Source organism: Ranitomeya variabilis, chromosome 2 (assembly GCF_051348905.1).
Source record: "Ranitomeya variabilis isolate aRanVar5 chromosome 2, aRanVar5.hap1, whole genome shotgun sequence".
Taxonomy (NCBI): Eukaryota; Metazoa; Chordata; class Amphibia; order Anura; family Dendrobatidae; genus Ranitomeya; species Ranitomeya variabilis.
The window spans coordinates 180,069,116-180,082,147 of record NC_135233.1 but is presented as its reverse complement, the minus strand read 5'-3'; the positions used below and the strand labels follow the sequence as shown (position 1 = coordinate 180,082,147).

The window sequence follows — 13,032 nt, the reverse complement described above, 5'->3', positions numbered from 1 at the left end:
CACGCCCCACTTTTCAGTTTTTGAATTTCCACACAGGAAAGAAATATATCTTGGTACCGTGTTAGCCAGTAGATAGAAAAATATTTAGAATTGAGAGTCCTCAGTGGTTGATACCTTTTAATGGCTAACTGAAAAGATGGTAACAAATTGCAAGCTTTCGAGACTACATACTTCTTCATCAGGCAAAGACTAAAACAAATTCTGAAGAATCACATATTTATGCACAACATAGTATAGGAAAAAAAACACCCATGGTAATTCTGCTTCATGTCACCTGGCTTATCCATGGGTTTTTTCCCCTCTCCCTTTGGTTTTTTTTTTCCCTAGGTATCAACCACTGAGGACTCTCAATTCTAAATATTTTTTAATTTCCACAAAAATTTTAAATAACCAATAAATTTTGTTCAACTTCACAATTGTGTTCCACTTGCTAATTCTTCAAACATTTACATTCGGTATCTTTACGGTTGAAGCACGATATGTGGGAAAAGGTTAAAAAGTTCCAGGGGGCCGAATACTTTCGCAAGGCACTATATATATATATATATATATATATATATATATGCCAGTGACACACACATATATATATTTAGGTTTCATACAGAGCTTGATAGCAGAATAGCCGATAATTCAGTTGTCAGGTTCTGTAAAAATCATTGCAGAACCCGACAGGATATAAGACATGGTTTACACACAGTAAACCATTGCATATCAGTTAGATTTTTATATGTCCCTCACTAATAATGTTAGTAGAGTGTGTGTGTGTTAAATTTTGGAGCTGTAGGTGTTAAATTAAAGGATTAATTCACGAAAAAAACTGGCGTGGGCTGGCGCACAATTTTCTCTGTCAGAGAGGGAAAGCCAGTGACTGAGGGCAGATAATAATAGCCTAGAGAGGGACCATGGTTATTGCCCCCTCCCCCGGCTAAAAAAAATTTGCCCCCAGCCACCCCAGAAACCGGCACTTAGCCTCTCTCTTCCCATTGCCTTGTAGCATTGGCATATGGGGTAATAAGGGGTTAATGTCACCTTGCTATTGTAAGGTAACATTAAGCCTGGTTAATAATGGAAAGGTGTCAATAAGACACCTATCCATTATTAATCCAATAGTATGAAAGGGTTAAAAATACGCACACACATTAAGAATAAAGTCTTTTAATGAAATAATTAAACACACAGGTTAAATATCTTTATTACACTCTCAATCCAAGCGAAACCCTCATTCTTCTGTAAAAAAAATTTCAAAATAAAAAAGCAACAATATCCCATACCTGTCAGCTGTACAGTCAAGCCCCATGCTGCAATCCATCTCATGGGGTTAAATCGTTTACAACCCGGAGTGGTGCTAATGCTCCCTGCCGGGCTGTAAACCACAGAGGAATGAATGACAAGCTGCCTGCGCAGCCTCCCCGCCTGACCAGACATGAACTCATTAGCGTGGGAAAGTTTCTGAACATTTATCCATGCTGTCAAGTTCACCGCGTCAGGCGGGGAGTCTGCGCAGCCTAAGTGACGTCAGCAGTAGTGTAATGGTGATAATGAAACTGTGTCCGGCATGATTGTAAATGGCCGGTATGTGTCACAGAGGGAGTCTGCGCTGTAAGCCTGCAGTATTGTTGTTCTGGGACCTGTAGTCCAACAAGTATTTTTATAGTTTGTAAAGGGAGGCTTGCAGGGTTAGTTAGAGAGCTGGGTGAGTCTACCTAACCACACACACCTCCCACCTATGGAGGTGGTTACAGGTACATAATGTGACCAGGGTTTGGGTCACATGTTCAGAGTGTATGGACCTGAACGGTGAAAGTGTGAGGTCCTGTGAATGGCCTGTGTGTTGGAATGTCCTGGAGTCGACTAGATTCCTGGAAGCACATGGTGAGGCCATAGACTGATAGCCTGTGTGCTGGAATGTCCTGGAGTGGACTGAATACCTGGAAGCACCTGGGGAGGCTATGGACTGAAGGCTTGCTTTGTGAGAAACCATGCCTGAGTGCTTTAATCCCATTGCCAAGTAAGTATTCCCCAACACACTCAGGTAGCGCTATCTCACAAAATATATGTATATATATATATATATATATATATATATATATACTAGATATTGAACCCGTTCAACGCCCGGGTGGCGAGCATTTACAGTATATTGGTATATGGTCTCCATCCTGGTATGTGCTGCTTCCATCCTGCGCCCTAATCTTGTCATGTGCTGCTACCATCTTGCGCCCCCATCCTGTCATGTGCAGTCTCCATCCTGCACCCTCATCCTGTTTTGTGCACCTCCATCTTGTCATGTGCTACTCTCTTCCTGAGCCCTCATCCTGTTATGTGCTCCCATCCTGCACCCTAATCCTGTCATGTGGTGCTCCCATCCTGCACCCCTATGCTGTCATGTACTGCTCCCATCCTGCACCCCCATTCTGTCATATGGTGCTCCCATCTTGCACCCCCATGCTGTCATGTGCTGCTCCCATCCTGCGCCCCATCCTGTCATGTGATACTCTCTTTCTGAGCCCTCATCTTGTCATGTGCTCGCATCCTGCGCCCCAATCCTGTCATGTGGTACTCCCATCCTGCGCCTCCATCCTGTCATGTGCTCCCATCCTGCACCTCAATCCTGTCATGTGGTGCTCCCATCCTGCGCCCCCATCCTGTCACGTGCTGCTCCCATCATGCCCCCGTCCTGTCATGTGCTACTCTCTTCCTGAGCCCTCATCCTGTCATGTGCTCCCATCCTGTGCCCCAATCCTGTCATGTGGTGCTCCCATCCTGCTCCCCCATCCTGTTATGTGCTACTCTCTTTCTGAGCCCTCATCCTGTCATGTGCTCCCATCCTGCGCCCCAATCCTATCATGTGGTACTGCCATCCTGCGCCCCCATCCTGTCATGTGCTACTCTCTTCCTGAGCCCTCATCCTGTCTTGTGCTCCCATCCTGCACCCCAATCCTGTCATGTGGTGCTCCCATCCTGCGCCCCCATCCTGTTATGTGCTGCTCCCATCCTGCGCCCCCATTCTGTAATGTGCTGCTCCCATCCTGTGCTGCTTCCATCCATATGCCCCGTACGCTGCCCCATAAAGGTTGATGGCCGCCATAAGATGCTCCATAGCATAAAATGCCCCGTATGCTGCTCCATAAAGGTTGATGGCCCCCATAAGATGCTCCATAGTAGAATATGCCCCGTATGCTGCTGCGATTAAAAAAAAAAAAATGACATACTCACCTATCGTCGCTGGGTGTTGAGTGCCACGGGCCTGAGCAGGCGGGGACACCAGCATGCTATGGGGGTCAGGTGCCGGAGTCGCCGCTGGCTCAGGCCCCCAGCACTTGCTATATTCACCTGTCCCAGTTCCACCGCTGCTCACCGCTTTGTCTTCCGGGTCCTCTGGCTGTGACTGTTCAGGCATAGGGCAGCGCACACTAATCACATCATCGCGCCCTCTGACCTGAACGTCACATGCAGGGGATGCGGAAGACAGAGCGGCATGCAGCGGTGGAACAGGGACAGGTGAATATAGCATACTCAACCTCCTGGCTTCTCCATCGGAGATTGTGGTATGCGTTCAGTGCTTATGCATACCGCGATCTCCTGGGCTGCGTCACTCTGTGGGGTCCAGACTGCGCAGGCGTTTGTGCTTGCGCAGTCTATAAAGGGGATGGACAGAGTGACGCTCCCTGCATTATATATATATACAGTATACAGTCCAGACCAAAATTTTGGACACACCTTCCCATTTAAAGATTATTCTGTATTTTCATGACTATGAAAATTGTAAAATTGTACATTCACACTGAAGGCATCAAAACTCTGAATTAACACATGTGGAATTATATACTTAACAAAAAAGTGTGAAACAACTGAAATTATGTCTTATATTCTAGGTTCTTCAAAGTAGCCACCTTTTGCTTTGATGACTGCTTTGCACACTCTTGGCATTCTCTTGATGAGCTTGAAGAGGTAGTCACTGGGAATGGTCTTCCAACAATCTTGAAGGAGGTCCCAGAGATGCTTAGCACTTGTTGGCCCTTTTGCCTTCACTCTGCGGTCCAGCTCTCCCCAAACCATCTCAATTGGGTTCAGGTCTGGTGACTGTGGAGGCCACGTCATCTGGCGTAGCACCCCATCACTCTCCTTCTTGCTCAAATAGCCCTTACACAGCCTGGAGGTGTGTTTGGGGTCATTGTCTTGTTGAAAAATAAATGATGGTCCAACTAAATGCAAACCGGATGGAATAGCATGCCGCTGCAAGATGCTGTGGTAGCCATGCTGGTTCAGTATGCCTTCAATTTAAAATAAATCCCCAACAGTGTCACCAGCAAAGCACCCCCACACCATCACACCACCTCCTCCATGCTTCACGTTGGGAACCAGGCATGTAGAGTCCATCCGTTCACCTTTTCTGCGTCTCACAAAGACATGTTGGTTGGAACCAAAGATCTCAAATTTGGACTCATCAGACCAAAGCACAGATTTCCACTGGTCTAATGTCCATTCTTTGTGTTCTTTACCCCAAGCAAGTCTCTTCTGCTTGTTGCCTGTCCTTAGCAGTGGTTTCCTAGCAGCTATTTTACCACGAAGGCCTGCTGCACAGTGTCTCCTCTTAACAGTTGTTGTAGAGATGTGACTGCTGCTAGAACTCTGTGTGGCATTGACCTGGTCTCTAATCTGAGCTGCTTTTAACCTGCAGTTTCTGAGGCTGGTGATTCGGATAAACTTATCCTCAGAAGCAGAGGTGACTCTTGGTCTTCCTTTCCTGGGGCGGTCCTCATGTGAGCCAGTTTCTTTGTAGCGCTTGATGGTTTTTGCATTGGCACTTGGGGACACTTTCAAAGTTTTTCCAATTTTTCGGACTGACTGACTGACCTTCATTTCTTAAAGTAATGATGGCCACTCATTTTTCTTTACTTAGCTGCTTTTTTTCTTGCCATAATACAAATTCTAACAGTCTGTTCAGTAGGACTATCAGCTGTGTATCCACCAGACTTCTGCACAACATAACTGATGGTCCCAACCCCAACTAAGGCAAGAAATCCCACTTATTAAACCTGACAGAGCACACATGTGAAGTGAAAACCATTTCTGGTGACTACCGCTTGAAGCTCATGAAGAGAATGCCAAAAGTGTGCAAATCAGTCATCAAAGCAAAAGGAGGCTACTTTGAAGAAACTAGAATATAAGACATAATTTCAGTTGTTTCACACTTTTTTGTTAAGTATATAATTCCACATGTGTTAATTCATAGTTTTGATGCCTTCAGTGTGAATGTACAATTTTCATAGTCAAGAAAATACAGAAAAATCTTTAAATGAGAAGCTGCGTCCAAACTTTTGGCCTGTACTGTATATATATATATACAGTATATATATATATATATATATATATATATATATATATATATAGACTATGTTTATATATAGCAAGCAAGAAGACAAGAAGAGGACGTGATCGTATGAAGATGGGAGGCGCCGGACCGCGATGCCTATCGGATCCGGACCGCAGTGGGACCGCCCCTGGGTGAGTATAACATAAGCTCTTTTTCTCATCTTTCAGGATACATTGGGGGCTTATCTACAGCATTACAGCATACTGTAGATAAGCCCCTGATGCTGGTGGCCTTAGCTTATAGGCCATTTTTGGGGTGACAGATTCTCATTAAGTAGTCTATAGTTCTTGACATAAAGTAAGTTCCAAAGAACTACAAATTGCGCAAACAAATGAGTTTTTTGCTCTAATCAGGATAGAAGTTGAAAACATATGTACATACAGTAGAAAGTCTTCACAGCATGTGGCCCGAGGGCCCGCCATAGGTTCCATGGTGGCCCACAGAGAGTAGGGAAACTAAAGTTCTCATTTTCTTATGTCAAAATGTATTTGTGTCTTAGAGACACAAGACGGGGAAAATGTGTGCCCATGAGCCCCCGCCCCGACGTGCAGAAGCGTGATTAGTTTGTCAAGCTATTGACATAATCACACTGCTGCTGTCAACACAGTGCTGTGCAGAGGTGACGAGAACGTGAAGGGTAATGGTAAGCTCTCCATGGATGAGCCGAAGAGCACATGCCCTGACAATTACTGTAGATGGGAGGGGAGGGAAAGGGGTTTGGAGCAGGGTGTTACTGCAAAGGCATATTATGGGGCAATTGGGGGAAAAATTGTGAAAGGGTATACAGAATAGTGAAGGGCAATGTGTGCATGGCGGGATGTTATGGAGAGCAGCAATGTGGGGGAGAATTATGGCGAAGGACAGTGTGGGGGATATTATACAGAGGGACAGCGGGGGGGGTGTAATATAGAGAGGGGCAGTGTTGGAGATGTTATACAGAGGGCAGTGTGGGGGGATTTTATGGAGAAAGTGCTGGGAAATATTATTGAGAGGTGCAGTGTGATGGGGATATTTTGTGCAGAAAGCACAGTGAGGGGCAATTATTTATTCATGGTCACAGCATGGGAAATATTTTTATTTATGGAGCATTATTACGATCATTTTATTTTTAAGGGCACCTTGTTGGGAAGTGCTGCTAAAGATGAAGAAGAGGGACGTTGGAGAGATGAGTTCTGGGCATGAAATCTCATCAGGGCGTTTGTACTATGTGGAGACAGAAAGGATGGGAAAGATGTCAACTATAAGGTACCTGGGTGTAAATGTTTAATTTCTATGCTGACTACATCACATCAGTACTGTTGTTTTTGAATGGTTTGTAGTCTGATAATGGTTGGTAACAACAACTCCCAGCATCTTCTTAAAGGCATAGTAGGAAATGCAGGTTCATGTGATAAAATTGTGTATGGGGCTGACCTGACACTGTAAGTGATTGCTGTACTAAGCTTTCATGCATTCATGTACTGAAGGTGGTTCTGGCACTGCAATCATCTGCTGACAGTAGTTCTAGCGCTGCCCTCATCTACTGTCAGTGGTTCTGATCTTGTACACATGTAGCAATCCATAGTGTGTCTCATGATTATGTGAAAAATGAAAATTCCTCAAACCTTGATTTGCCGTTTTCGGCTCAATTTCTGCTTCAAAAACTCAGTGTATGTTAATGTATGTCTACACTGAGTTTTTGGAGCCGAAACTCTCCAAATCCTCCTCAAATACTCAAACTTGGTTCTGGTGATATGATGACGATGGTCCTGGTGATGAATTCATGTAAGTTGGATTAGTTCGGTATGACAATGTGGGCCTTGGACATAAAAATGCACCACTGATATAGAGTAACAGGAGGGGGCATAGCCATCAACGTTTAGACAGATTTATTAAGCTTCATGCCAGAAAATGTTGCAAATTGTGGCTTAAAACTACACCTGTTCATATTTGATGTAGATTTCATTTCATGAATTTAGGGCAGTCTAAAACGGTGTAGAGAGTATTTTAATAAACTTGACACTATTTGATTCAATTATCTTTTTTATTTTAGACAAAATGCCAATCTTTATAATAATTTCTGATAATATATGGTTTTAAAACTGGTGCCAAGTTCTACTTGTGCTATTACCTCCTTAGTTACTCTAGGGAATAATAGAGTTTGGAACTGAGAACACCAGGGACCAGAAAGGAACATGTTTGGTGTGATTGAAGTAAAAGTTGTATTGAAAGCCATGAGATTTTACACTAGGACAAAGGACAAATCACAGAAGAGAAAATGCAGCCAAATACTGATCTTTTGTGATACTAAGAGCCATGTTCACACATTCAGTATTTTCCATCAGTATTTGTTAGTCAAAACCAGTTGATAAATACAGAAGTGGTGACGTGTTTCTATTATACTTTTCCTCTGATTGTTCCACTCCTGATTTTGGCTTACAAATACTGATGTAAAATACCGACCAAATACTGCTAGTGTGATTGTGGCCTAAATATAACAGTCCATGAGCTCTCACAGGACAGCAGCACTTCTTGATGAGTGTTTTAGAGCCTTTATGACATGTCAAATTTGTTGTGATAGTGATGCATATAACACAATTTATAAGAAATTAGAACTATACACCTCTATATTCGACTAAAGACTACAGAGGCAGTGGGGAGGGAGATGATATACTTAATGGTGTATGTAATTGCTGAGCAGAGAGCCTGCAGACAGTTACTATAGTGACAAAGTTATGCTGCATTCACACGTCTAAGGCTAGGTTCACATTGCGTTAGGGCAATCTGTTTAGCGCTAGCGGATTGCGCTAACGCAATGTTTTTGTAGGGGCCACGTTTAGGGGTCGTGCTAACGTCCCAGCTCTCGCAGATCCCCGATCTGCGAGAGCGGGGAACGGACCTTGGGCGCGCCGCGGACGCTGCAAGCAGCGTCCGAGGCGCGCTACAAAAGAACGGCACATCGCTAGCGCCAGCCGAAAAAGGCACGCGCTAGCGATGCGCTACAGGTGAAATTTACATTGCTGTCAATGGGTGCGCTAACGGACCCGTTGCACGGCGTTAATTGCGACATTTTCGCCGTGCAACGCTGTCCGTTAGCGATCACCCACTAACGCAATGTGAACCTACCCTTAGGCTACTTTCACACTAGCGTCGGGCACTGCATGTCGCAATGCGTCGTTGTGGAGAAAAAACACATCCTGCAAAGTTGCCCGCAGGATGCGTTTTTTCTCCATAGACTTTTATTAGCGACGCACGGTGTGTTTTGGCGCACCGCCGGCACAAAAAAACGTTACATGTAACTTTTTTTGTGCGTCTAGTCCGCTGCGCACGTCGGGCATTTTTTTTCACAGTATGTGTCGGTACAACGGGCTGTACCGACGCTAGTGTGAAAGCAGCCTAACACGCCTTCACAACCGCGATGTTTGTGATCGCTCACACGAACGAATAAATCGGATGAGTGCAATTTGCTAAAAATTTGGATTGCACTCGGACCAATGTAAAACTATAGGGCAGTGAAGATCTGCAATTTTTTTTTTTGCAGCATGCTGGGAGTGCATTAGGCGATTGGATCGCTTTTGCCCATTCAAGTTTATGGGTGCATGTGAAAAATCCAACTGCACTGACATGTCATCCTAGTGCAGGCTCGGACTGGCCCATAGTGTAACAGGGCAATCCCCTGGTGGGCCCCAGTGCAGATCTGGACTCCCACCCCACTGTGTGAGCAGTACTTGGCATAATTCACTTGACTCACTCTGTACAGGAAAAAAAGGAGCATCTCATCATTCAGTAACCAAACTACTACTACCCAGTTTATTATTATATAGAGATACAGGTAATTTTGTGAATGAGGATCGTGTAATGAAAAGTGCCCCCCCCCAAAATCAATGTTGCTGGTGGGCCCTTGCCACCCCAATCCGACACTGTCCTAGTGCAGTCCAATGTACTCCGCACAGAGTCAATGGAGAATATGGAGAAATTTTGTTCTCTATATTCCCTGCACCTGTGCTGCGATTCTCTCATTGAGGAGAATCGGACCACACTAAGGTGACCCTCGGATCAAGCTGTGACAGAGTTTGATCCCAGTGTCATTAGCATAATCTTCCCGATACACTCGCACAAGAGAATATTCGCTCGTGTGACCCCGGCCTTACTGTGGGTGCCATTATTTGAACTAACAGTCTCATATACAGGAGCATCTCACAAAATTAGAGTATCATCAAAAAGTTTATTTATTTCAGTTCTTCAATCCAAAAAATGAAACTCATATATTATATAGAGTCATTACAAAGAGAGTGATCTATTTCAAGTGTTTATTTTTGTTAATGTTGATGATTATGGCTTACAGCCAATGAAAACTCAAGCATCATTATCTCAGTAAATTAGAATACTTTATGACATCCAAGACAATCCAAGGCAGTGCAGACTAGCTGAAGGCTGCTATGAAAGCAAGCTGGTCTTCCATAAGACTTTAGCAATGCCACAGGTTGATCATCTCCATGCTGTACCACATTGATGCAGTAATTGCTGCAAAAGGAGCCCCGATCAAGTATTGAGTGCATTTACTGAGCATACATTTTAATAGACCAACATTTTGGATTTTAAAATTATTTTTCAAGCTGTTATAAAGTATTGTAATTTACTGAGAAAATGACTTTTGGGTTTTCATTGGCTGTAAGCCATAATCATTAACATTAACAGAAATAAACACTTGAAATACATCAGTCTGTTTGTAATGACTCTATATAATACATGACTTTCACTTTTTGTATTGGAGAACTGAAATAAATTAACCTTTTGAGGATATGCTAATTTTGTGAAATTTACCTGTATCCCTATGAAGCTGTAAGTTTGGGTCAGAAGAACCAAGGTCTGTCTGGGCACTATGGTCCATATAAGGAGCTTACAAATGTAGGCTCGACTGTGACTGTGAGGGGGAGGTGGACCGCAGCTGTTTTCTTGGTCCTAGTCTGAGCCTGGTTAGTACATTTAGAAATTTATACACTATAGAATATGGTACACACCACTATGAAACAAGTTATGTACCGCATTTTATTAATTCTTATAAAAAAACATAAACACAGAGACAGAAACTTGAAAAAGCCTCCACATTTGAGGTCACCCTAAAATAAAGGCTATTGCTATAAAGCATGATACAAAGGCCAATAAGCACAATAACATGATACATTTGTGGATACAACCCAATACACACATAACAGATCACTGAATGAAGGCAGCTGCCCTATCTAACCATATCGTGATCTCTGCTTTGTGATAACATTCACTGAAGTACAGTCTTAGAATTAAGAAATGGCACATAAGAACAAGTAGGTCCGATGTAGTGCAATGCCCCTTATTTTTCCTTGTTATATAGTGGTATTCAATACTGTATTATGCATCTTTATGAATATTCTAATTTGGTTATGTGTGATATGCAAATGTAATGTCAATCCTTATTCTTGCTGGCAGGCTCTGACTGATCCATTGGGGTACAGATGTATCCCCCCAGGGGCCTAGGCCCCCCCCCACTCCCGTACATGATATGTGTACATACAACATCAGCATTTCATGTATATTTTAACGACTACTTAGCTTATAATTTGTACTAAATTGTGATCAAAGGTCAGGTAATATTTCATGTAACTGGAAAGTGGGTCCCCAGAATCAATGTCACTGGTGGGCTCTTTACACCCCAGTCCAACACTGCCTGCTGGTATGAAAGCCCTGAACACCTGCAATTGTGTCAAAGTTGGTTACGGTGTTAGAGGACTTGCATGCTGTTGTCCTACCATCGTACCTGCGGCACTGCAAAGTTAGAGCTCAAGAATACTGTCCAGCACTGCAGGGGAATTACTATTGTCTATGGTAAGCATAATGCGGTATCAATTTGTGTTTCTGCTCGGAGCATTTGGGGTTGTTTTTTGTGTGGCTTACTTCTTTACTGACTGCATTAGACACTTTAACCTGCCTTCTCTATAACTCCTCTTTGAGAGGACCATTGTGTTTGCAATTTTGGGTTTTGGGCTCAAAGAGGTGTTACTCTATATATTTTAGGACAATAAATTCCGTAGGCCAAATTCAAATAAAAAGCAATGTGCATCTACGCTTACTAATGAAGGTAACGTATGGATTATCCATCACAGATTTGCTGCTCCGTATTTGTCTTTTTCCTTATCTTGTTTTGTATCTAGGAAATCTGCCAATGCAATGAGCGTAGTATTAGCAAATCTTAGAAATACAAGCCATCAAGTTTACAAAAGACTAGGGCAAGAAAATTAAGCAAGACTTTATGAAAAGAGATATTGCTACTTACAAGTCACTGTTTCTCTATCACGCACACCAATTCAACTCTGCTGTTTCATGCAAATCTAAGGTCATCTGTTGCACCTTTTAAGCATACAAAGAACTAGTAGTTATTTATTAACTTGTGTAGTAGTTACTCTAAGTACATTGAGATTACATACCTGGTATAATCTAACACTAGTATGAGTATGGTTTGCTAGGAAGATTTGACCCTTGGCTTTCTTAGCCAAGAACAAAACCATGGCCAAAAAAAAGTACCGTATGTACTGTACATTGTGTCACTGACAGCACTTTTTTGTGACACTTTGTAGATATATCTATTTATTAATAAATCTATTTTTTTATTTACACATGATGTGTGGAACATATGGCATATTCCTGTATATAAATTCTTATTATAAATCTGAGATCATTTTGATGGGATATTGAGTAAATATAACTAGTACAGAAAATCAAAATTCAAATTTGTCAGCTCAGCTTTGGCGAACATTTCCCAAAAATTTGATTTTCAAATGCTGTTAAGCCTACAATTTAACAGGAGAGATTAGACTCTCAGGTCTAATAGAATTGTATTAACCCCTTCATGACTGGAGGTATTTTCGGTTTTGCGTTTTCGTTTTTTGCTCCCCTTCTTACCCCAGAGCCATAACTTTTTTATTTTTCCGTTAATATGGCCATGCGAGGGCTTGTGTTTTGCGGGATGAGTTGTACTTTTTAACAACACCATTGGTTTTAACATATCGTGTCCTGGAAAATGGGAAAAAAATTCAAAGTGTGGTGAAATTGCAAAAAAAAAGTGGAACCCCACAGTTGTTTTTTGTTTTGCTTTTTTACTAGGTTCACTAAATGCTGAAACTGACCTGCCATTATGATGCTCCAGGTCATTATGAGTTCATAGTGGCAAAACATGTCTAGGTTCTTTTTTATCTAAGTGGTGAAAAAAAATTACGAACTTTGTTAGAAAAAAAAAATTGCACCATTTTTTAGATACTTGTAGCGTCTCCATTTTTTGTGATTGAGGGTCTTGTAAGGACTTATTATTTGCGTGCCGAGCTGACGTTTTTAATGATACCATTTGGGTGCAGATACGTTCTTTTGATCACCAGTTATTGCATTTTAATGCAATGTCACGGCAACTAAAAAAATGTAATTCTGGTGTTTTGACTTTTCTCGCTAAGCTGTTTAGTGATCAGGTTAATTATTTTTTTATAGATAGATCGGGTGATTCTGAACACGTTGATACAAAATATGCGCATGCTTGATTTTTTTCTTGTTTTATTTTGAATGGGGCAAAAGGGGGGTGATTTTAACTTTAATTTTTTAAATTTTTTTAAATATTTTTTAAAACTTTTTTTTTCACTTTTAGTATGCTTCAA

General features: G+C 42.3%; 2 protein-coding genes across 3 annotated transcripts in view; one reads left to right on the top strand and one right to left on the bottom strand.

Annotated features, from left to right (window-relative positions):
• The window catches only part of SRD5A2 (steroid 5 alpha-reductase 2), a 107,310-nt gene extending 95,558 nt beyond the window's left edge, over positions 1 to 11,752 (bottom strand). Inside the window, exons 1-2 of one of the 2 annotated variants that reach the window (XM_077283245.1) lie at positions 11,667 to 11,682; positions 11,464 to 11,549 (exon numbers count right to left, since the gene is read on the bottom strand). The gene's annotated coding sequence lies outside the window, so the exon portion shown is untranslated. Of the gene's footprint in view, positions 1 to 11,463; positions 11,550 to 11,666 lie in introns of both variants that reach the window. The other variant, XM_077283242.1, reaches the window with a different exon arrangement.
• Positions 1 to 13,032, top strand: part of LOC143804798 (uncharacterized) — a 58,607-nt gene that overhangs the window by 3,956 nt on the left and 41,619 nt on the right. The gene's annotated exons all lie outside the window — the stretch shown is intronic.